The sequence below is a fragment of the Protopterus annectens genome, chromosome 4.part0 (genome assembly GCF_019279795.1).
Source record: "Protopterus annectens isolate FY-2018-M chromosome 4.part0, PAN1.0, whole genome shotgun sequence".
Lineage (NCBI taxonomy): Eukaryota > Metazoa > Chordata > Ceratodontiformes > Protopteridae > Protopterus > Protopterus annectens.
In genome coordinates, this window is record NC_056733.1 from 1,336,594,711 (window position 1) to 1,336,621,210 (window position 26,500).

Sequence of the window (26,500 nt, forward strand, 5' to 3'; positions counted from 1 at the left end):
TCCAGTATTGTGTAGGTAACAGAAATCTGCTTGTACATTCTAAAACTTTCATTACATTGCCTTGGAATCAAAAGAAGGGGAGAGAGCACCCACTTTTTTAAGCTTAACTTCTGATATAATTTGCAGAGGAATTTGTCTATGCCTGCATGACATACAATATACAGTGAAATTTATAGTCCGGTACTGCTGATAATCTTATATGGGTAATTAGTCCTGCTGATGTCAGGAGCACAGTACCTGCTGTAAAAAAGGCAGAGATGTGAAACTATTTACATTGCCTTTATTGCAGAAAGGAAGAGAACTTACACTGACTCACAGATACTTCCAAAGTAGCTGTGCCATTCATATCAAAGCAGAGCAATTAGAGCAGTCAATGGTTCAAAGGAAGTTGTCACATCTTTTGACAGATTTACATAAGCAGCATCACTGTAATGAAATGCTAATCTTTAAAGTTTAAATGTTTGTTGTCTATACTGCTTTACATTATCAATGTATTCAAAACAACATGCAAATGTTAAAGGATTTGAAAAGTATTTAACCATTTTGTGAGTTTCTAATGCCAAATGACCTCTGAGTTTACCTTCTGGCAGTTGTGCTTTAAGTCCTGCAGATGGCATTTTAGAGTTCTGAGTCACCCAATACAGACTGTTAATATATTTTTACATGTTGTTCCTCAACTAATTGTATATCAACTGTAACTTAGTTTTACTCTATCACCCTTGCCTTTATCTAATTTATATTTTTCCTCTGTTTATTCTTATTTTTAAGTCAAACCCTTTCTGTCTTATTTTTGACTATATCTTTCCATCAACTGTTACATTGAATTTGTATCAATCGAACCATCATTGTCCAGCAAACAACATCCAAGACTGAGGTTTACCCTAATAAGGACCACAAGAGAGGCATATTAATAATGTATGTTATTTACTGTCATGTCTAACATAGCTATCGTATTCCTCTGTAATAAATAGGGCATTGTCTTTTGTAGAAAACATACACTCCCACTAGAACTACCAATTTCCCTGGTAATTTTTTTTATACTGGAAGTCATGGCCTTTTCTTTAGCTCCATCCTTCTTGTCTACTCTATAAAAGTCCTCTCCCACTTCACTTACTTTACCATATTTTACTTTACTTGTTCTTTGCTGCAGTATAAATCTGTCTATCTCTCTTCCCCTATAATTTCAATGCATTCATTGTCTGTAACATGTAAATAGTGACCTTTCCCTTACTGAAACATAACAAAAATAATAAGCTGCAGTACTTACTATCTCTTTAGGCAGGTGTTTCTACTAACTACACCTGAACCTGGTTAACCCCCTGCTTTGCGACTCTTTCTGCTAACCCCCGTATAATTACTGCAATTCTGTAACATCATACCTTGTGTTATTATTTGTTACCTTGCTCTTTCTCCTAATAGCTTTTCTAGTGACATTACATTTTTACACTTTCTACCACATAAGACTTCTTACCCTACTTACCGCTAAGTCTACAGATAATTTTCCCCCTTCCATACTTTGCCATTTCAGCTGGTACAGCCACTCTGCTCCCCTACCCTACCCCCAAATGCCACCTACCTGCTATCCCTAGTTTTATATTTACACAAAACCCTCCTCTTCCTGTGCATAACTCCTCTTCTTCATATCCAAGCAACCTATCATTCTACTAACTCTCCTCTGTCACTAACACCCATTATTCATATCTTTACCTACCTAGTTATATCTCTCTTCCACAGCTGACCTCAACCTCCATCACATTGTTTGCACCCACTATTGCCTCATATTACACTCCTTATCTTTCGCATTTTTTCTCCATTATATGTTATAGCTCTACAGCTGTTTTCATTCTTCTCCTTTCAGCCTTCTCTCTGCTCTAGATTTTAGCATCCCATATTCTGCATATCTATACAGATTCCTGCTTAACTCTTTTTTAATTCTTTTTATTTTTTAATTATTTTTATTCTTTTTTATTTCCTTCTATATCTTAGTTATATATACAGGTCTACTATACATGATTGAAATTTCAAAAAGCTGAAACCCATATGGCTGAGACCATATGTTCAACTTTTGAAATTTCGAACATTTAAAAAAAAAAAAAAAAAAACTTACCTACACATTGCTATCAGGGGGTGCATGCTCCCCTGCATCCCCTGTGGGGGGCTGTGCCCCCCACACCCCCTGCAATTTAAATATACCAACTCTAACATTGCACTACAGTGTGGAAGATGGGAATCTTCCCATTCTGCACTATATGGAGATGCCTATTCTGCATGGTCAAAATTTTAAAAGTCGATAATATGGTCTTGGTCATATGGATTTCGGCTTTCTGAAATTTTGATCATGTGTATGGGATCCATATATACATAGAGCATCTATTCTCCATCATTGCCTTCAAGACTCTTGTTTCTAATGCACACCAGATATGCTTCTCTTCTTTCTATTCACACATCTACTTCTACTAATATCATACCTTACATCCTATATGATACTTATCACACCTATTTCTCAATCCCCCACCCTTACTCACACTGCCTATGTCACTTGCCAGCAGTTGACTATCACTATTGCTTCTAGCTTATTTGGCTTACCCCCTATCTTGTTTTCAGATATAGAATTCTTAACCCTTCTCCCAACCCATATAAGGTAAAATTTAAATTCAGTACTAAGATACTTAAACCATACTAGTGTACGCATACTGTAAAAGATCATATTATTGCGGCAATGTCCACCCAAACCCAGGTTCCATCTGCCTCTCTTCTCCACCTGCTCCCTCTTCAACTGTAACAACATCTACTAAAAATTAGAAAATCATATTTATGAATATTCAAAGTATAATAAACAAAGTCTCTGAATTTCATTTCTGGATCAATCATTACTCCCCAGACATTATTATTCTTACAGAAACGTGGCTCAACCACATATAAAAGACTCTGAAATTCTCCCCTCTGGCTATACTATCATCCGCTCTGACAGATTAAATAAAAAAGGTGGTTGTGTAGCAATCATGTTCTCTAACCATATCTCTGTCTCTCCTTCTTCTGTGTGTCTACCTAAATTCCTCTCTGCTGAGATCTTTGGCTCTCACTGTAAATTAAATGAGCATAAAATATTGTATAATTGCCCTATATGTTCCCCCAGGAAATAACATCCCTGTTGTGGAAGACATCCTACACTGGGTATCTAGTTCTATTTCTCATGAAATAATAATTCTTGGTGATGTCAATATTAATTGACAAACCTTCACATCAGACTACCCTTCCACTAGTACTCATAATTTCCCATACTCACTCCAGCAAAGCTAATAATACTGGCACTACTCTGGACTGGATCCTAGTCTCAAATTCAGACCTTTACAACTCTGCAAAAACCCTCCCAGACTCCCTTAGTTATTACCATCTCACCTATGTTCAGAGGCTTGCATCTCACCATATCAAGCAGCACCTTATAAAGACTACTGTAACCTCTCAAATTTCAATTCCAAAATCTTTAATGACATCCTTAATAATGTTAATTGGTCTATCCTCTAGTCCCTACCACTGGATAATGCAGTTCTAAAATTTAATACAACATTTCTTGACATTCTCAATAGTCTTGGTCTTGTGAGGAAAAAGAGAGTTAAATTCACCCAATAATCCCGACTATCCCTTTCTAGTAGACAAATAACATATAAGGGAGACAAAGCTTGAAGAAACTGGCAAAAAAAAATCTCAAGCTCACCTATAGACCTACAAACAACTTTGAAACGTGACAAAAAACTAAGTTACTGCTGATAAGAAATATTATTACTTCAACCCACAGGATAACCAAAAATACAACCGCCAAAAATTTGGTCCACTATCAAGAAAATAATACGCACTGGAACTCATAGGACCCATATCCCTTGTCCAGACATCTCACCCTTAGAAACTGCTTCTAAATTTAAATCCCACTTTATAGACTCAATATCAACACTCATCCAAAACTACCTACAGAATCCTGCCACCCCTGACAAACTTCAAAGCTCTAATTCAACTTAAAATTTGTCTCTACTTCCTATATAAAAAACTTATTACACAAACTTAATTTCTGCTCACCTTCTGTTGACAATCTCTCAATATGAAGATCTAAAGATTGCTTTCCCCTCTATTGCCTACCCAGTCTCTGTCTTGATCAATCAATACATTTGTGAGTCATATGTCCCATCTCTCTGGAAAAAAAAAATGACATCATTCCTCTTCATAAATGGAGGAATTCCACTGGATGTTTGCCCCCATGAGAGCATTCATGATTAAAAAAAATAAAATTAGGAATAAGTACCTATTTTACTGCAGGTAGGTTTCAGAAGTGTAGTAATTCATGCAAAGATAAAATATATATATGTTTCATCTTTTCCCCATAGTGGTAAAGGTCACATGTACTACAGCTCTGGCTATATGTGTTTCTGACTTATTGTCAGTGGAATGATATATTTTGCCAGTGTACAATTATTTATTGATAAAGCCATCCCAACAAATATGATTCCAAAAAAGAAATGGAATTTTACCAAAAATAGTAAAAAGGAAATTGCAGATCATCAGACAAGAAGAAGAAACCATCATCCTGACCAGGACAGAACACTGGTACTTGTGTCAGTAAAAATACTAACATAAAGGGACCCTAAATGATTACACAAACCAGAAAGACTTTCAAAAATGTTAATATTATAAAATAAATTGTATAACATGATTTGGGGATATAGTCAGTGGTTGTGACTATACCGCTAACAAGATTCCCCTGACAGCAATTTGTATCAAATGTTCAAACATCCTAAGCAAATTTTAATAATCTTTCTATCATATGGCTAATCAGTGCTCAAATTTTGCAGTTATTAATATACAGTGCATTTCACACACAACATCGTAATGACAGTGACCTTTTGCAATAAACACTATCCAAATAAACAAAGTGCAAGGTCACCAAGGCTGTAGGCTATTAAATCGCTACTATATGGAGTGGGAGCACCAGAGATCATGGCTGATGCTACGACTTCTGTTTCACTCCCTTTTCCATTACTAGAGCCCCTACCAATATCAACAGATCATTGCAAGAGCAGTCCAGGAGCAGGGCGAGAAGGGGGTGTGTTCAGCAGCCCTATATATCGGGGACAGAGGGTCGAGGATGCAAACCAGGAACAGGCCGTAAACGACCTTGTAGTTAATTTATCAACACATATTTTGATGGCTGCACAAAATGATTTATTGAACAAGGGACTGTCGTTTGTACCAGCTAAACAAGGAACCATGCTGGATGTTTTATTGGATGTAAGGATGTTTGCAAGGAAGCTACCTTGGCTGTGATGCTTCTGCAGCTATCATAACAGGTGAATGTGTTTAACAAAGATAGCACATTCATACCAAAATTATGCCCTAATGTTGAAACATTTTTGAATGTATGTGAACAAGAGGTAAGGCAAACTTTCATAAATAAATATAATTCTCACTTTTTAATTTGAGCATGGAGGAAAGTAATGCCCTAGAAGAGTTGAATGACTTATCTACTGTAGAAATACGGCCAGCAGACAAAGAGGGAGGTGTGGTCTTACTTGATAGAGATGCCTATGTTGATGGAATGTACACTCTATTGCAGGATGACACTACTTATTTGATGATCACTCGACAAACGGTTACAGGAGTTACTGAGAAAGTAGCCTTTTTGATTTTTGATCTTTTCATGACAGGAATGATATCAGAGGACCTTTATAAGTACTTTACTGTTGAGCATCCTGTTATACCCTTAATTTATGGGTTACTGAAAGTACATAAGGATCCTGTTCGAACACCAATATGCCCCATTGTATCTAGTAAAGGTTGGGCGACAGAACCCCTTTCTGTATTTATAGACAAGATGCTCAGTGTAGTTTTTAGTGGTGTGGAAGCAGTTTTAAGAGAAACAAAATCATTATTGTAGATTCTACACCATCAAGTATCTGGGTTTACTGAAGTTCCTGATTTTTACTTTGTGATAATGGATGGGGCATCTTTGTTTATGGTTATCCCCAATGCTTGGTGGGGTAGAGAATGTGAGGACTTTCTTGACTAGGAAAGATGGATTTTCTTGTGACAAGATTGAACTTATCTGTACTCCTTTGGAAATTGTGTTAGAAAATAGTGTGTTTGTTTTTAATGAGTTTTTTTCTGTAGAAGGTTGGTGTGGCAATGGGCACATCATGTGCTAATAGCTACGCCAAACTAGCACTGGCACAATGGGAAGTAAGTACAATATTAACTGGTAACATGTTCCATCATCATATTTTGTACTACAAAAAATTTGTGGACGATATCCTTTTATTATGGGATGGCTCCCTTGTACTGCTAGCAGAATTTGTTTTGTTTTTACATTCTACGACTGATTTCCTGCGATTCACATACACAGCTTCTGATAAAGAGACTGCATTTTTAGATGTATCCATCAGTAAATCAGCACTACATTGTGTTAAGATTAAGGTTTTTAAAAAGGCCAATAGGAATAATGTATTACTGCATAAGAAGAGCACGTTTCCTCGGCACATACCGAGGAATGTGCTGAGGGGTCAGTTCCTAAGAACTATGAGGCTTTGTAATGATGATAGCATTCTGCAGAAGGAGTTTGAGATCTGACTTTCTAGCAAGAGGTTATGCACAGGATGAGGCAGATAGTTTTCTAGCCCAAGTTTGGCAAGAAAGGAAAGGCAAGGGGGGTGAGCTTATTATGCCCAACAGCTATCTAAGGGAGAGGCATCCTTTATATCTGATCCACAACGTACAGCGAGGGTTCCACTCAGATTTTTGAGAGATGTAAATACTTTCTGTGATATAGTGAAGAAACATTGGGGGATTCTAAGTGTCTCTGAAGAATTGAGTGGAGTTGTATCAGACGTTCCATGGTTTTCTTTTAGAAACAACCTCAATCTGAAGAAACAACTATGCTACAAAAAGGGATCATTAAGGGGGTTTCAACAGTCCTACAGCAAGGCAATTATCCCTGTTGAAGGGGTAGTGCATGTAGTTTTATACAACCTGGCATGCTTTTTGAACATCCCCATTTAGGTTTTTCTGTTGAGTGAATGTTTAATGTAGATTGTTCTACAAAGAACTTAATTTACTTGGCATTCTGCACCCTCTGTTATGACTTTTACACAGGGAAAAAAGATGAACCTTATGAGATGTTATACTTTGAGGTCTGTTGGATGAATTGACCAGTATGTTATTTGGATCATTCTAAAACTAGCAGAAATTAAACTTTAAATGATTCCTGGAAAAAGGAACTACTTTCCCTATGATTTTCTTTAGACATGTTATTGTCATTTTATGTACAAGAATAAGAACACTAATAAAACAAAGCAAATAATTGAATAAGTGCTCACATCAATTCTTCCTATGTACATTAATGCTATTTATTAAAGATCAAAATTGTAAAAAATAATCAGAAAGCATTGGTTAATAGTTTTATTATAAAGTCCTATTTGTTCTGTAATTATACTCTGTAGTTATTCTGTTCATTTTATTTTAATAGCAGTCATTTCATTTTAAGCCATGGCAGTGACAGTATTTATAAATCTTTTAAATGAAGAAGTAATCACATTTTTCAAACTCTTTGCAGTAACTTTCCTGGATTTCAGTAATGAACTCCAGAGATGTAGGAACTGAAGCTCAGGTACACATCTGGGACTTTGTCATTTATATGTAAGAGCTGGAGAAATTATTTTCACAAGTACCACTACTCAAGTCAGGAAAATTACTATCCAATGACATCTGCATATGGCCAGGCATTGCAAAAAATTCCTACTATGTAATGTTACTTACTGATATCCTGGTTACAAGGAAGATTGATGAAGAGCACATAGATAATATGTGAAGAGTTCAAAACAGAATACAAGAGTCCGGGCTTTGACAAAACAAAAACAACACTGAACTTTTCAAAGGTGCAAGAATATAGGCTTTGACAAAACAGAAACAACTGAACTTTTCAAAAACAGATCTTGTTTGGTAGATGTGATAGACAAGCCTGGACTGCATTACCTTTTGACTGCCAAAGGACCAAATAAGGGACAAATCCTCTAAAAATCGGGGATATCTGGCCAAAATCGGGGACACTTAATTTGCATAAATTATGCATATACACAGAATATTTAGTCAGAGTTAGAAAGATAAAAAGGACATAGTTTACTTTTGCTTAAGTTTAACATCTTATACAGAAATACAGATCTATGAACAAAGCAGAGTTAGGAAATTAGCTGTATATCACCAACCCACTTACAGTAATATAACACAAGGGTTACTGTGAAAAATTGTGCTGATGGTAGAAGGGGTTTCGTGGTTGCCAAGAAGTAAAGGACAATATGCAAAGAGAAAAATAATGTTTCATAGCATGTAATTGGTTCTAAAATAATTGCATAGGATATAATTCATATATTAATTTATTCATTTTCTATATCCACTTTGATCATGGGGAGCCAGAACTTATCATGGCATCCATCAGGCATAAGGTAGGAACCAGTAATGGATGAGTTGACAGTCCACCTTAGGGTGCACACACATATATGAGTAATTTAGTAGATTATCAGTTCACCTAACTGTAGGTCTAATGGTGAAACTGCAATACGTGGTGCAAAAGATTCCTCATGAAGGAAATGAACCTGGTAACCAAACACCATTAGGCTGTAATACCAGCCTCTGCACCATTGGGCTGCCTGCAAAACACTTTCTCAAAAATTAAAACAGTATAACTTAGTATAGAATAATCAGTATGCTTTTAATCATGTCTATATTTCTAGAGCAAAGTTGGTTATAAGTTGCCATTATAGCTGCAATTCATAAATGCAGATTCATAGTGCTTTTTCAGTAACAAGTTTAAAAAATATATCCTTCATTCATTTTAACAAAAATATGTTGCTAGCTATGTAGCAATTTGTAAATCAAAATTCAAAATTACTACACCTTATGCGACTAAAGTAGAAAACCCCTTTAATGAAGCTGGTGTTATTACTCTAAAGAAATGTAAAACTAATAGCGTTCTTTTTGGCTGCTTTTGTGGATTTGTGCTTTTCGTTGCAGTTTTGACAGGCATGGAGAGAGGTGTGGCCTCGAAAGGCTCTACAGGTTTCACAACTGTTTCCGCCGGTTGTGTTTTGAATGACACACCGAGCGGTTCATTTATAATTAATGAAGAAGGTATGGTCAATACTGTGAATAAACTGTCTAAAAAAACTGTGGTTAATAACAATGAAGAAGACATCCTAAAGGGATGTTTAGCTCCACCGTCTAACCCTTTTACGAACTGTGACAATAATGGTGTACAGCCGGAAATGAGTATGAGTGCCGGCGTTAATATTAAAGAGCTGTTTAATGGGCTGGAGAAAGATCTTACTACAGTAAAACGCCTACAATGGGAAAATTTGTTTTTTGAAAACAGCTTGAAAGCCCAACAAGTACCGAAGGGGCTAAGAGTTAAAAATTTACCAGCAGGAAAAGACCTGCCAAAGGAGTTTACTGATAAATGGTTGAACATAAACCAAAGGGCGGGTTTACAATATATGGAGCTATTATATGAAGCCAATACCATCAAATTACAAGAATTAACTGTTAGAATTAGAGAAAACCATGAAATTTTGAAAGACAACACCTCCAGAGACAATTTTGGTAGCAAAATGGTGCAAATGCAAGAAAAATTGCACAAGTTGAATGACGAGCTATGTCAAAGAAAAGAAAAAAGTTTAAGAAACAAGAATGAATATGCTAATGGTACGGCTTCAGCATATGGGCTGAGGCTTGAAACAAGTGTTAACGAAAATGGTCAAAATGAGTTTGATATGGGAAATAAAGCTGCTGGAGAAGATACAAGTTTATTAAGGAGGTCGGAAAGACTTAGAAACAAAAATCAGATTACAACAGTGGCGGAGGTCCATGCCAATATGGCAGGGGAAATAATACAACATGCAAATGAAAAAGTAGTTAAAGCCAAAACCAAAGATAATTTTAGGAATAAAACTAATGAAATACAACATAAAGCGAATGAGAATAAGCAGATTATTGAAGTATATCAAAGAGTTGACAATCAAAATAAAACTTGGGCCCAAGTGACAGCAGATGGCTATAAAGATAAGCCTTATTATAATAAACAACAACAGCAAAAAAACTGGGGGGGGCAGAAAAGTTCCAAAGAAGAACTGGAATTACCATCAAAAACAGTGGAAGACATAAATAATGTGAATTTCAAAATTGTTAATCTGTGTGAGAAAAATATCTCCTATGAAGAATGTTGTGAGCTGAGCAAAGGATGGAATTTTGCCCCTGCACAAAGGGCTGACAAACTTACTATGATTAATGAATTAAGAGACTATGTTAGAAAGTTAAATTTCAGACTTCTTTTCGGAAGTCAGAAATTCAATAGCTGTGATTTTTATAAACCAAGCTGCTATAATCCACCTCTGTGTAAAGAATTAGAAATGTTCTTGAATGTTTGCGAAATGCAATTGTTAGAAATGTTAGATAATGATTCTAAATTTAAATATTACAATTTAACAAAAGGAGAAAAAGAGTGTTTTGATGCCCTATTAAAAGATGAAAACATCTTAATTTTTAAAGCAGATAAAGGAGGGGCAATGGTTTTAATGGGAAGACAAGATTATGAAACTAAAATGAAGGAATTATTATCGGATTTTAGTTTCTATAAACCAGTTAATATGAATGAGGTTAGAAAAGGGTTCTCCTTGATAGATTCTTGTATAACAGAGTGGTTTTATGCTGGAAGAATTGATGACAAGATAAAGTGGAACATTACCAATAATAACCCCAAAATTAGCAGAATTTTTGGTATACCAAAAATCCACAAAAATATTGACTGCCCTCCATTAGGACCAATAGTTGTTAGTAAGAACAGCAAGACCTACAAAAAGTAGTACCAAATGGTATAACATACATAAAGGACAGCTATGATTGTATAAAGAAACTAAATGAATTACAAGTCTCTGTTACAGATATATTAGTAACTCTTGATATAAATTCTCTTTATACTATGATCCCTAACAAAGAAGGGATGGAAATGGTCAGAATGGGATTGTTGCAATCCAAAGCATTTTCTACAAATACTGTAAGTTTGCTCATGGAAATGATAGATTTACTTTTATCATATAACTTTTTAGAATTTTATGATGAATTGTTTGTACAAGTCAATGGGGTGGCTATAGGTGCAGCGTTAGCAACCAGTTATGCCAATTTATTTATGCAAGGATGAGAGATGGCCAATATTTTTGGAAGTATTTTTGCAAAGAATGTCACAAAAATGCTGAGATTTATTGATGACATTCTTATAATTTGGAACGGTTCTGTAGAAGAACTAGAAGCATTCTTAAATTATATTAATAATATCTGTTCATATATCAAATTTACTCATACTTATAGTAAAGAAAAAAATCAATTTTTTGGATCTTACTATTTATAAGAAGGATGGTAGATTAGTTTCAAAGATTTATAAAAAAGAGTGCCAAAATAATATGTACTTACATTACTCGAGTTTACATCCTAAGAAGACAAAATGGAATATTGTTAAAGGCCAGATCAATAGAATTAGTAGTCTAACAAACGATGAAGACATTTTTTATAAAGAAGCAAATAGTTTTTGTAAAAAGATGAGTAATAGAGGATATCCTGAACATATGTTAAATAAAATTATGAATGAAGAAGTTCTTAAAAGAAACAATGTGATGATAGATGAAGCCCATACAGAACATAGTATGGACTTCACAACAGCTTTAGCAGTACAAAATAGCATCGATTCTTATGAGATCAAGAACCTTATTAGAAATAATTGGGCCATCTTCAAAGGTAATAAGGATCTCCTACAGAAACTAGGAGATGAACCCAGATTTGTGCAGAAGAGAGCTAAGAATTTTAAAGATTTTTTTCAAACTAAGTTAAATAAATGTAAGGTAATGGAAGAAAGAAAAGGCATGTTTAAATGTTTCAATTGTAATTATTGTACATTTTTATACACAGAAAGTAATGAAATATTATTAGGAAAAACTATAGTTAAGGTTCCGGGCAAATTTACTTGTAAGTCCAAAAATGTAGTTTATTTATTAGTATGTTTAGAATGCATGTGCTTCTATATTGGTAGAACAAGTAGAGAATTATATAGAAGGATATATGAGCATCACTATGCAATAGGTAGAGGGGATGCAAAAAATGCAATGGCTAAACATTATATAGATAACAAATGCAAAAATAATTTTAAATGCTTAGTTATTGATGCAATTCAGTCCAAAGTTATAAATATTAACATTGAAGAAGAGTTGGGTTGGCTTGAATACTGCTGGCAAGTCAGATTAAATGCATGCTTTTACCCTGGACTAAACAATAGAGAAGAATTCATTATGTATCTAAAAAGAAAGGGGCTTAAGCATTAGCTTTAGTATTCTTGTCTTTTTAATTAACTAATTCCAATTTATGGGTTAATTATGTTTCAATTGATGTTTTAATTGATTTTAGAATGATATATAAGTGTATTGCATTCTGAAGAAATCTCTGATGTTAGGAGATGAAAGCGCTCACTTGTGGTGGAATTTTGGAGTGATTCGTGTCTGGAATAAATCCTGGTTTTACCTTTGTGCTGTGTCTGTCAACGCTTTTTACTTTTGGAGTTTTTAAAACTAATAGCAGCATTCACATTTTTTAACAGGTATGGATTTTTTTTTACTTTTTCAATGATCTAATTAAGCACAGATGGATAGCTGATTGAGCCTGTTGTAATCCTATGGACAGATCTTTCTGTGCCTTGACCATTTATTACTTTTGTCCCATAAGTGTAAACACCAATGATGTGCAGTAATCATGGGTTATAAAGGTTAATTTGTTGCTAGATAATTCTGCCAAACTTAAATCTAAACCAATGCACAGAAGATTAACTACAGATTATATGAAAGTAAAACAGTCACTTTGTAAAACTAACTGGAGTGATGCATTCAGTGGAAAAACTGCAAATGGAATGTGGAAAGTATTGAATGAGAAATTGTTTGCATGCAAAAAATGGTTAGTATTGGGATCTAGGCATACAATGTCAAGGGGATATATGGGTCTACGTGAGTAAACTGAAAATCCATTTAATCAAATCTTATTTAACCAAGACAACAACAAAACCTTACTTTAACGAACATTCACATCACCAGAAATTTAATTTGGGAAAGGAGGCAGTTAGCCAACATTAAAAAACAAACACACTGAATCATGTCAAACCCACCCAAGTGGAGGGCTTTGTCCACACCTCTCCAGTGTGTGGGGGGGTTGTTCACCCCACCACCTAACTAAATATACCAACTCTGAGATTGCACTGTAGTGGGGAAAAGGGCAAATTTCCCCATGTTGGCTAACTGCCTCCTTTTCCAGATTAAAATTCCAGTGATATGAACATTCATTAAAGTAAGGTTTTGGTGTTGTCATCTCAGTTAAGTAAGATTCGATTAAATGGATACCTGATTAAGGTGAGAGACAAAAAAATATAAGAAATGGAAGGGAGGTCAAACTACAACTTTGAAAACTAAAATAAACAAGCTGGACAAACAAATTAAGTATAGTGTAAGACAAGATCAAGAAAAATTTGGAGGAAAAAAAGACATTGAACATAATAGGAAACATTTTTATAGATATATAAGAAGTGGGAGGAGTAAAGACATCCAAGATGATAAACTATGTGTGGATTTTAAAATTTAGTCTCAGACACAACCAATTATAGATATATTTATAAAATCTTATGCAAAACAGTTTGGCTCCACAAAGGGGGGGTAATAAATTGTTCTACTTGACATCCAGGTAACCTTGGATACTGAAATCAAATTAGATTATATTGAAAAAGAACTGCACAAACTGGATCCAAGCAAAGTACAGGGAGGAGACAAAATTAGATATAATGATCTGAGAACACTTAAGCAAGAACTTACAGTACCATTACATCTAATATTTACTATGTCATATTAATATGGGGAGATTCTTCAAGATTATAGACATGCTCTTATTAAACCTGTCTTTAAGAGAAAAGGGAGTAGGGCAGAGTCATATAGACCATTAAGTCTGCTTTCACTTGTGGAAAAATAATTAAGAAGGTAATACTGGATAAGTTATTGTCAGAACTGGATAGGTTGGGACTTGAAATCATATATCAGCATGCATATGTTGAAAATAGATCTATTTCCACCTGTACAACAATATAATAACAGCTATGAATGAAAATTTTTGCTGTAATGTAATTTATATAGATTTAACTTCAGCTTTTGACAGGGTCATACACAAAACACAGATCAATAAATTAGAACAACTAGATATTGATATACTCTTGGTTAGATGGATAGTTGCATGGCTTACAAATAGGACATGGCAAGTATCATACAGCAATTGGATAGGTGAAATTCTTGATTACAGTTAGGGTGTCCCACAGGGCTCTATCCTAGGCCCTTACTTGTTTAAATTGCATCTTTCAGACCTAACTTTTTCATCTGAAGTGTTCTACAGTCCATCCACAGATGACCTGAAATTGGGTAAACTGATTACATGTGTTGCAGATAAGTCATGTCTACAAAAAAACTTGATTAAATTGACCATTTGGGCAGGGGAGTATAATATGCTGATAAATACATCAAAAACTAAGCATATGAGATTTGTGAGAAATAAATTGAAAGGTGAATATTTAATGCACACACAGTAATTAAAACTGTAGATTCATTTAGGGACCTGGGTATAAGCATAGATCCAGCCTTGAGTTTTTTAATCATATCAACCAATTGGTTAATGATAGTTATAGAACTATAGGTTGCATAAAACGATTAACAAAGTCTAGGAAATCAGAAATGATGAAGTCATTGTTTGTTAGTTACATTAGACCCAAACTTGAGTATGAAATATGGAAATCTTATAAGAAAACAAGCATGAGTAAACTGGAAAGAGCACAGCGGAAATATACCAAGGACATCCATGGATGTGAGCATTTAAGTTATTATGAAAGACTAAAATATCTGAACTTGTACAGTGTCTCATATATATATTTAAGAGGAGATGTTATTTAGGTATATAGTGCATTTACAGACAACTACCTCTGGGAATGTTTGGGGTTATCAAAAAGTACTAGAGAATGATCAGACAACCTATGTAGAAGGTTCTATAGGAATGAGAATTGTGCTAATTGGTTCTTTGAGAGAGCAGCTGACACATGGAATAGACTCCAAGATCACATTAAAGCAAGCACTAATTTAGATATTTTTAAGAACAGCCTGGACACTTATTATGGGGACAAGTGTTTTGGTATATTTGCAGGTTAGAATGGCATTAATGCCCAGCTTGAAATATTTGTATGTATGTATGTAATGAAAAACATGGCACATAGATAAATAACTATGGTAACTGGAGGAATGTAAATAAAACAGACAGGCAGACGTATATCAAAATTTGCATTAGAGATTATAATTAATTTATTTATTTACCTATTTATTTATTTGTCTTTGCTGACCGGGAAAAGTCCTATTGGGTGAAACCCATTTTCAGTGGAGGCGTGGGGAGAAGCATTCCACATTTAAGTTATACATGACGTGCATTTATGATCATAACGTAAAAAATATGTGCATGAACTTATTTACATGATTTTTAAATATTTCTTACATGAACATTGGATTTTAACATATATATTAACTAATTATGCAATAATAGTTAATTTATTTATAGCATGATGGCTGCGGGGAAAAGATCAAACAAGGGTGTTTTTGAGTTTAGTAATAATTTTTAGACAGGCAATTATTAATGCTGCTTAAAATGAAAATAGAGATATCAAAGAAGAAATTATGGAAATCAGCAGGAAGCTAAATGGGCAGAGTAGGAATTGTAGTTAGTGGAGAGGTATGACAGAAAGACAAAGAGGAAGAGTTTAGGAAATTAGTGCAGTATGAGAAGGAGTAATAAGGCACAAAAGACTAGGAAGCAATGTGGCTGTAAGTTGAAGAAAAGTTATCTGCGTAAGGCTAGCCAGGTGAGCAGGAAAAACAGAGCCATCTTGGTTTTGTCGAGGGGAGATCATGCCTGTTAAATTTTGTAGACTTTGAGTCAGTCACCAAAGCCATGGACAAGGGGAAGATGGTGCACACTGCCTACCTTGACTTGGCCAAGGCCTTCGACACTATTCCCCACTCAGGCATAATAGATAAACTATCCCAGCTTGGCATAAATCCATATGTGACCAGATTGGTAGCTAAATGGCTCACTGATAAAACTCACTCAGTCAAAATATGGAAAGCTACCTCAAGTAGTAGACCTGTAATGAGTGGCATACCCCAGAGTTCAGTCTTGGGGCCCCTGCTGTTTGGGATATACTTCTCTGAGGTACAAGCCTAAACCAGAGGTCTATGGCTGACCAAGTATGCAGATGACTGCAAGCTGGGTGCTGTCATCAACTCCCCTAGTGATGTAGATATACTACAAGAAGGTCTCACCCAGACAAATGACTGGTGCCAGAAACACAGCCTCAAACTAAACACCAAAAAATACATCATCATCCCCTTTGGGTAGAGTGACGTCTCCACAAATTATCACATTAATAGCAATGTCCTAAGCATGCAAGCAATTATTAGGGACCTGGGCACCCAAGATGACAGCAATCTAACTTTTGACCACCGTGTTGCCTCCATTGCATAGAGAGCTTTCTACATGGCTCACCTCATTTGTAAGGGTATTTCTTCCAGGAACAAGGAAGTCATAATTTCTCTGTATTCCTCCCTTATCAGGCCGATCATTGAGTATAATGCCCTTTTCTTGCAATGCACATGCAGCAGCTGGAGAAACCACAGATGTGACTAGGAGAATCCAGGTCTTAAAAAATCTATCTTACATGGATGGGGTAAAAGCCCTGTCCCTGTACTCCTTCTCATACAGACTCCTCAGAGGTGATATATGTTTAGCATACAGAGCAATCTCTGATCCCACCTTGATGAAATTGCTGAATATCCGCAAGCCAAACTCCACTCGTGTGACCACATGCAAAACCTCAACTTGGTCTGCAACATCAATAGGACTTGCTGGTGAGATAGATTTGTCTCACAGAGACTCTTCCATCTGTGGAATAGACTCCCTCTCCATGTTAAGCAGAGTAATTCATTATCCCTCTTTAAGAGGAACCTGGATGACTGGATGGGAAATATACACCTCTGGGATTCCACCTATGTCCCTGCTGGACAGGGGAATCAGGTGCTGATTTGTGGGAACAGGGGCTAATTTATTGGCTAGACTTATAAGGGCCTCAGGGCCAGTAGCCTAGTAACTTGCTATGATTTTATGATCTTTGGCATAGGTGCTGTTTAAGCAAAATGTTTAAACTATTCAAGTTTTCTATCTGTTTTAACTGATAAATGTGTCAGTAAGATATTCCGCACATTTGGAGACTCTCTCTACTTCCATATTTGTAAAAACTCTGGAATGAGGTTTGACAAATAATGGGAGTAGAGAGAGCCTCCAAATGTGCTGAATGTTTTACTGATGCATTTATCAGTAATGTATCATTTATTCAGAGCTTCCATGTGCCTGGCTTGTAAACCTGTGACTACAACACCTTGGGTTCATCTAAAACCATCTTTGGACCTATAAAGCTGATATAAGAATTTTTTGCACTTGCTCTAACCATCTCAGTGCTATTTAACAGTTCTGTGCTGCATTTATTGATTTTGTTGAATTTATCACTGTTTTTAGCCTGCACTTGTTAAAGAAATGTCATCTGTTTGTTACTGTACTGCTCGTTGGTCATTTTAACAGTGATATTTACTAACCTTCTCTGATAATGCAGAAGCTGTTCTGAGTTTGCCAAAGTTATTCTGAGTTTGACAGAATATTTCTACATTTTTCAAAGTTTTTCTGTGTTTGTAGAAGTTCTGCTACTTTTGCTTACATTATTCTGCATGTGGAAATGTTTCTCAGGGTTTCTTAACTTATTTCCAAGGATTTCTGATATTGTAGGAGTTCTGTCTTTTGTTGTAAAGCATTTGTTATTGCACTTGAGCTCAAACTAGTTCATTTTACATTAAGAAGGTTTTACTTTGCACTCTGCTGGGTGCAGAGGGCTGATTCAACTCACCCAAGTTGAGAAATGCTGGTGGAAGGCCTATTGTGTGTTTATGTAATTGGTGGCTTAACTGAGTAAAAGTCTTTCATCCTGCTGGTATAATAGCCCCTCATTTTTGTGAGACTGTGCTCATTTATTCAAATTTCCCTGTGCCTGGCTTGGACACCTGTGAGTACAGGATCTTGGGCTCATCTAAGGCCATCCATGGACCTACAAAACATATATAAGTATTTTTTAATGTCACTGCTATTTAACAGCTCTGTGCTGCATTTATTGATTTTGTTGACTTTATCACTGTTTTTCAGCCTGTACTTGTTAAAGAAACATCATCTGTTTGTTGCTGTAATTCTCTTAGGTCATTTTAGCAGTATTCTGATCTTTCCTAATCTTCTATGATACTGCAAAAGCTGTTCTAAGTTTGCCAAAGCTTTTCTGAGTTTTCCAAAATATTTCTAAGTTTTGCAAAGTTTCTCTGTGTTTGTAGAAGTGCTTCTATGTTTGAATACATTTTTCTGTATTGGGGAACATTTCTCAGGGTTGTGAACTTATTTCCAAGGATTCCTAATAGTGAAGAAGTTCTGCCTTTTGTTATAAAGCATTTGCTACTACAGCTGAGCTCAAAACCATATATTTTTACATTAAGAGGGTTTTGTTCTGCACTCTGGTAGGTGCAGAGGGCTGATTCGACCCATGGGAGTTGGGAACTGCTGGAGGAAGGCTTATTGTGTATTTATCTATTTGGCCTAAGGGCTTAACTGTGCAAAAGTCTTTCATCCTGCTGGTATAAAAGCCTCACACTTTTGCATCACACAAATGTGGTTATCAGTGCCTTATATATTAAGTAAGCCTCTCCAGTTTAAAATCCTCTATAGGAAATGCTTTATATAGAATTCCCACTGTTCATAGCTGCTCACCAATCTGCCAGTATGTGCATGCCAGCACCACTGGAGGCCATTTAACATTATACTACTAAACACTGTCACTTAGACCTTTAAGGGACTCTCCCCTACTCCGTCCTATCTACTAAGGATCTAATATAATGGATAGGTACTTCTCTGTCAACTGTGTTTCTGGCTTGGTGGATATGGGTAGCTTGAGGCAGTGTAGCAACTCCCTCATGTTCAATGACAACCATTTAATTTTAGAACAGGCAAATACAGTGTGTGAGAGATGTAGATACACAATGTCATTGGAGGCAAAGCTCTCACATACACTCATGAAAAATGCAAACCAGGTTGTCAGTGTTATACCCAAAACATTCTCTCCCAGCACTTAGGGACAAATTCATAGACACACATATGTGGAGGTTCTTATTTGTAATCTACCCAGACCTCCAAGACCACCTAAAAGCATCTCTCACTGGCCCTGAGCACACTCAAAAATGACAGCACCTCACACAACACATAACTCTGAAAATCATAGTAGCCCCACTTCTGAGCCCATAAGTCAACATTCCACATCATCAGACATTCTTAGTTATCAGAGATCCCATTGTAACACATACTGATGTCCCCCTTACCAAGCTAAACAAGGAGAAGATCACAGTGAGCTGTTTGTCTGGAGCCAGGATCTGCCAAGTCATGCATACACATAAACTTTTAAAACACAAGTACCAATATGACACGGTCATAGTCCATGTGGGCATAAATGACCTAAGATGTACCTTATTGGACTACATGAAGAGAGACATGATGGAGCTCTCTGAATATGTATCCTAGGTGGGTATAAATCTAGCCTTGAGTAGCATCCTACCTTCACCAATGATGATGTCACAGTACCAGCAAAAAATGATTAATTTCAACAATTGACTTAGTTTCTGGTGTCATAACCAGGGGATCCAATATCTGTGAGCCTAAGGAGACATGACTGACAAGCCATGATGCCTTGCCAGATATGATTTGCACTTGTCACCACTTGACTTCCAGATGCTGGCAAAAAGATTTATCTAGCCCCATAGTGCCTTGCTTAGGCTGTGCCAAGGTGTTAAACCCTCCTATGTAATAAAAATCACTCACAACTACCTAAAGGTACTGCTGCCCAACATAAGGAGTTTAAATAAAAAAAAAACTGCACTTCCTGGAAGCAGTCCTCATGCTTTAGAATGCATATATATTTACAACCACAGAATCATGGTTCAGAACAATGGAAAGCACCTCAGCTATCAAAGGCTACAATGCCTTTCATACATTTTTGATACCCCTCACCTAAGGATGAAACAAGGGAGGAGGTGTTTCAGTGTTCATAAAGGACAAGTGCACCACTAGACTGGTCCAATAAAATTACTTGCGTGAGCTGCTCCATGCCCAGCTAACCATAGGTGTGACCCTCTATCATATCCTTGCTACCTGCAGATTCGCTAACATGAGTCTGGAAAACCATACCACTACCTAAACCTATTGGAATCTCTTAACTTTCAGCATAACACTGTACTTATGGGTGACTTCAACTACCTCTCCATAAACTGGGATACTTATATGACCCATAATTCACTTGCTCAGAGGTTTTTGGACTTCATGAATGCAAACACCCTGTAACAACTAGTTAGCTCCCCAACTAGAGGTACAAATATCCTCCCTGGTAAGATCTGACCACAAAATAATGTACTTTAGTATTAAAACTAACCTAGAACCCCCATCAAACTCCAAACCTGTTAAGAACTTTGCTAAGGATAATTACTTCAAACAAAGTGACAGTTAATTAAACTACTAAGTACCTCCAAACCTAGATGACACTGAGGCCTACTATGAGCTGTACACAAAAGTGCTGTACAATCACATTCATAGCTGCATAGAGGAGATAGTACCTGTCTGAGTCAAGCCTATGATTACTGGTAAAACTAAAACACCTTAGTGGACCCCAGAGTAAATAGGCCATTTGGCAAAAGGAAAAAAAAATCCTTTCCAAAGCCAAGAAGGAACAGACAAAATAGTGCAAAAGACACTCACCTGCCAAACCAAATCTGCCAAAGCAAACTATGAAGCAAAGATAGTCTCCCAGGTAAAGGGTAACCATAAGACTTTTTTTTAGTTCATAACCTCAGGAAAAACACTTAGCAATATGTCATGTTAATCATGAATGGCAACACTTACATCCAGAGTGAAACTGCAGTAAACCCACTGGCCAATAAGTTCAGTTCAAACTCCACCCCACCATCACCTCCTACTACACCTAAAGAAATACCTACAACACATCCCCTACCTGTCATTCCTGTGGGCACAGATCCTTATTGTGCTTACTAAGACCAAAAACAGAGCCTCCATGGGTCCTGACAGCATTCCAGGATGCTTCTTAAATAGCTTAAAACATAATCTATCAGGGCCACTAGAAACCCTCTTTAACCACAACCTCTGGGTGAGCTTTATTCCAGAGGAATGGAGGATTGCAACAGTCATCCCTCTGCAAAAGGGGAGCCCATCAACTGACCCAGAGAACTGCAAACCCATAAGCTTGACCAATCTTATTTGCAAGACTATGGAGAGCATTACCATGGACCTGATCATTAATGACATAGGAACACTCCAAACACTGGACAAGACTCAATTTGGTTTTGTCAAAAGGGAGGTCTTGCCTGCTCAGTCTCATACCATTTGGCAAAAACATGGGCTCTACTGATTATCACATCAACAGCAGCCCCCTAAGCACATAACCTTTGGTGAGAGACTTGGGTACTCAGGTTGACAACAATCTCACATCCAATCATCATGTAGCGGCAGTGGTCAGAAAAGTCTTTTGCTTGGCTCATCTCATAAGTAAAGAGACTGCATCCAGAAAAAAGAAGGTTATTACCTTTCTGTACTCTTCCCTAATTAGGCCAATAATTGGGTATAATTCCCCATTTGGTATGTACCTTTCCAAACACCTGCATCAACTGGAAAGGCCACTGAAATACCTCACAAAGAGAATCCATGGCCTCCAACACCTGTCCTATGCGGACAGGCTCAAATCACTATCACTCTACTTGGTATCATACAGATTACTCAGAGGTGATCTGTGTCTCACATACAAGGCAATATTGGACCTTGCCCTACTAGAGTTGCTCTATATCTGTAAGTCCAACTCCTAGCACATTACCAACTTGAAAGACCTAAATCTAAAATGCAAAATCAACAAAACCTGCTGTAGAGACAGGTTTGTCTTCCAGCAGCTGCCCTGTCTCTGGAGTAGAATTCCCATACATCTCAAACAGAGTACCCCTCTGACCCTCTTCAAGCACAACCTTGATGAGTGGATGGGAAACCACAAATTTGTCCCAGGGGTTTCACCTGTGTCCCTCACTGACAGGTGCTGACTGAGGTTTCTTTTTGGGATAATCTCTTGGCTAGACTTGTAAGGGCCCCAGGCCCATTAGCCTAGTAATTTCCTATGATCCTGTGATCCTATGTTGTCCAGATAGGTGAATCCACTTCCCATAAGAAACCTGTTACTAACAGTGTCCTACAGGATTCAGTGTTAGGAACCATCCTGTTTGGTATATACTTCTCTGAAGTGAAGGCCAATGTAGAGGGCCTCTGGCTCACCAAGTCCAAAGATGACTGTAAGCTGGGAACAATCACTGAATACCCAAATGAAAAATGACTGGTGCCAAAACTATGGTCTGAGACTAAATGCTAAAGATGCATAATCACGCCCTTCAGTACATCTGATATTCCTGCAAATTATAACATTACTAGCTCACCCCTAAAAGTAGACCCAGTAGTGAAGAACCTAGGAACATAGACTGGTAGTTACCTAAATTTTGATCACTGGTTCACTACAGTAATGAAGAAATCTTTCTGTGTGGCTCAACTTATAACAAAAGGCATGGCATCAAGATCAAAGGAAGACATAGTGCCATTGTACTTGGCCCTCATCAGGCCCATAATTGACTACAATGCTCCTTTCTGCAAACAACAGCAACAGTATCAGTACAGGAACAGGGTATACAAACAATGGTAAGGTACCATAATGAGAGTGATGGATGTGAACCCTTGGAGAAAGGAATAATAAATGAAGGTGTAGTATGGAAATTAAATGACTATAGTATTTACAATTATAGTGGCTTAGAAATTACTGAAGTATTCTTTCGATTATTTACTAAGGGCTTAAAATTTGTTCCTAATAGAAAGGCTGATCTTAGCAAAGTGTTGATTGATTTAAAACTGTTTATTAGAAAGAAAAACTTAGACTTGATGTTTCAAGGGCAGAATGAAGGCAGTACCAATGGGAGTACCTTAAAGAAAAGAAGTATCTATAACCCACCTTTAAACCAGCAACTAAAAAACTTTGAAGTACTGATGGAGAAAAAAATTAGGAAGGAATTATCCAACAATTGGGTGTGCCCTAATATAACCAAGGATGAAAATGTTTTACTACAACAATTAACTCGAGATTCCACAATAAGAATATTAAAACCGGACAAAGGAGGGGGAACCATTATTATGGACCAAGTATATTATGAGGCCAAAATGTTAGAGTTGTTAGACAATGAAGAACGTTATACAAGATCTTCTCTAAATGAAATTAATATTGGTAACAAAAAGGTATTTGTGGCATTGAATGACCTGGTATTGGAGGGGTCTATAGATGTGAACACCTTTAGATTTTTGTATGTTGATAAACCTAAAGTTCCTAACATATCTGGAGTACCGAAGGTCCATAAGAATGTCACAAATCCACCTATGAGACCCATAGTGTCATCAGAAGGGTCAGTGACAGCCCCTATAGCAAAATGGTTAGATAACAAATTAAAAAAAGTTTTGAAGGAGGGGGTGGGTATTGTTAAGGATTCTTGGGACCTGTTGCGTAATTTGAAGAAAGACCTTTTTGATGTGAATATAACTTTTATTACATTAGCTATAGTTGACCTCTTTTCGTCCATCCCCTATAAGGAGGGTATGGAATGGTTCGAGGAGGCATTGATAAATTATGGAAAGTTCTCCCATAATGAATTTCATTTGATTCTGACCTTAATGGATTTGGTCCTAAATAATAATTACTTGCATTACGAAGGAGAGTTTTTTAAACAGATTAAGGGTGTTGCGATGGGTGCCCGATGTGCACCCATATATACAAATATTATTTTGGCAACATGGGAACAAAAATATATTTTGAACTCACATTTTAAGGTTTGTTGGAAGCTATATAAGCGATATTTAGATGATATCTGTCTTTTATGGGTTGGGACTGATGCAGAGTTTACATCTTTTATGGAGTATATATCCAGTATGACTAATTTTCTTTCATTCACCTTTTCTCAGAGCAAAGAAAGCCTAAAGTATTTGGATATATTTGTAGGCAAAGGAGAGGGTGATTTTTTCTCAAAGGTGTTTAGAAAGGAAAGTTATTCTAATTCATTCCTAGCATATGATAGTGCCCATCCCCACTACCATAAGAAGGGCATAATTAAGAGACAATATGTCAGGGGTAGTAGAATGACTTCCAGGGAAATAGATTTTGAAGATGAATGTGGAAGGTTACACAAAATGTTCCTAGATAGAGGCTACCCTGACAGACTTATTAAGGAAATAGAAGATGATGTAGTGAAAGGAAGGTTGGACAAATATCAGCCCATTCTAGGAAAAGATGAAGGACAGAAGGTGGATATAAAGAATGACCAATTTGAGGGTTTTAATAACTTTGTATTGGATTTTAGTGGGGAGGCAACTTTAATTAGAAATTTAGTGGAAGATGAAAGGGAAAAAATTTGGTGAAATCTCGGACCTTAATTGTTTGTTTAAACAACCTTTAAAATGTACATATAGGAAAGGCAAAAACTTAAAGAATTTCTTTGAGGTTAAAAGTAAAATGGATAGACCAAACAATGGAAGATTAGGAACATTTAAATGTGGAGCCTGCTCTCAATGTCCTTTTATATGGGCTAAAGATACAGTATATATCAGTAGTAGGGACATATTGATTAAGAGTAACCATTTTGCCAACTGCCAAACTAGCGGCATAGTCTATTTGAGTATGTGTAAAAAATGTGCAGCATTTTATGTCGGAAAATCAGAAAGGAGGCTTAGAAATCGAATATATGAACATAATTACGACATAAAAACAAATTGCCTTAATAATGCTCTTTGTAGACATAAAACTGAATGTGAGGAGGCCGTTTTTTCCTTTTTTGTGTTAGAGGTGGTCAATAAAGATGTTAGGGGCAGTCCTTGGGAGGACACTATAGAATACAAAGAGTTGTCATGGCAACTTCACTTGGAGTCCTACAATCCGCCTGGCTTGAATAATACAGTGTCCTTGGCACCTGTATTAAAAATGAGGGCAGCGAAATTATGAAGGAAGTAATAATGCCTTCCATTTATTTACTGGTAAAGGTCAAAATAAAATGATATTCTGGGATATTATTGTAATTTACTATAATACCTCATCATTTTTATTAAGTTCGACAGTTGTAAAAAGAGGCCTTTTGATTTTGCAACAGTATTAATTATTTGAAAGACTTATTGTGCATTTTTTAGAATAAATTATTTTCTTTGACACTAGATGGTGTTATAACACTATGTAATACATCATAGGCATTTTTCTATGTATTTTTTTAAAAAACAGCCTTGCATTTATTGGGATTATTAGCAATAATATAAGAATTAAAATGAAATAAATGTGGATGAATTATATTAAATTTTATTTAATTTATGTATGAATGTTAATAGTATACAAGTTTTTTATGAGCAAAATTGATGAATGTGTATGTTCTGTTTTAAATCTGTTTTAAATGGTTTTAAAAGACTATTAATTAGTTATTTAATGAGTACCAATTAAACTTGACTGTATAAAATTGTTCAATTAATGTATGTATATAAAGTAAGGTGAGCTTTTGAACTAGTATTCATTTGCATCTGAGGAAGTTACTAAACGAAAACGCAAGTGTGGAGACATAGCGTTAGTGCTTTGAAGTTCGTTTTTTGGTGTACCTTGCTAAGCTGGATTGACTTGTCGTGGTTTTTGTCATTAAATTGGATTCCAAAGAAAGGACTGAGCTTTATTTCCTCCACTGTTGCTTTGTGCTTGATGACTGTAAGCTGGGAACAATCACTGAATACCCAAATGAAAAATGACTGGTGCCAAAACTATGGTCTGAGACTAAATGCTAAAGATGCATAATCATGCCCTTCAGTACATCTGATATTCCTGCAAATTATAACATTACTAGCTCACCCCTAAAAGTAGACCCAGTAGTGAAGAACCTAGGAACATAGACTGGTAGTAACCTAAATTTTGATCACCGGTTAGCTACAGTAATGAAGAAATCTTTCTGTGTGGCTCAACTTATAACAAAAGGCATGGCATCAAGATCAAAGAAAGACATAGTACCATTGTACTTGGCCCTCATCAGGCCCATAATTGACTACAATGCTCCTTTCTGCTTGTACCTAGTCAGGCACTTACACCAATTATAACAGTCCCAGAGGTTTCTCACTAAAATAATACAAA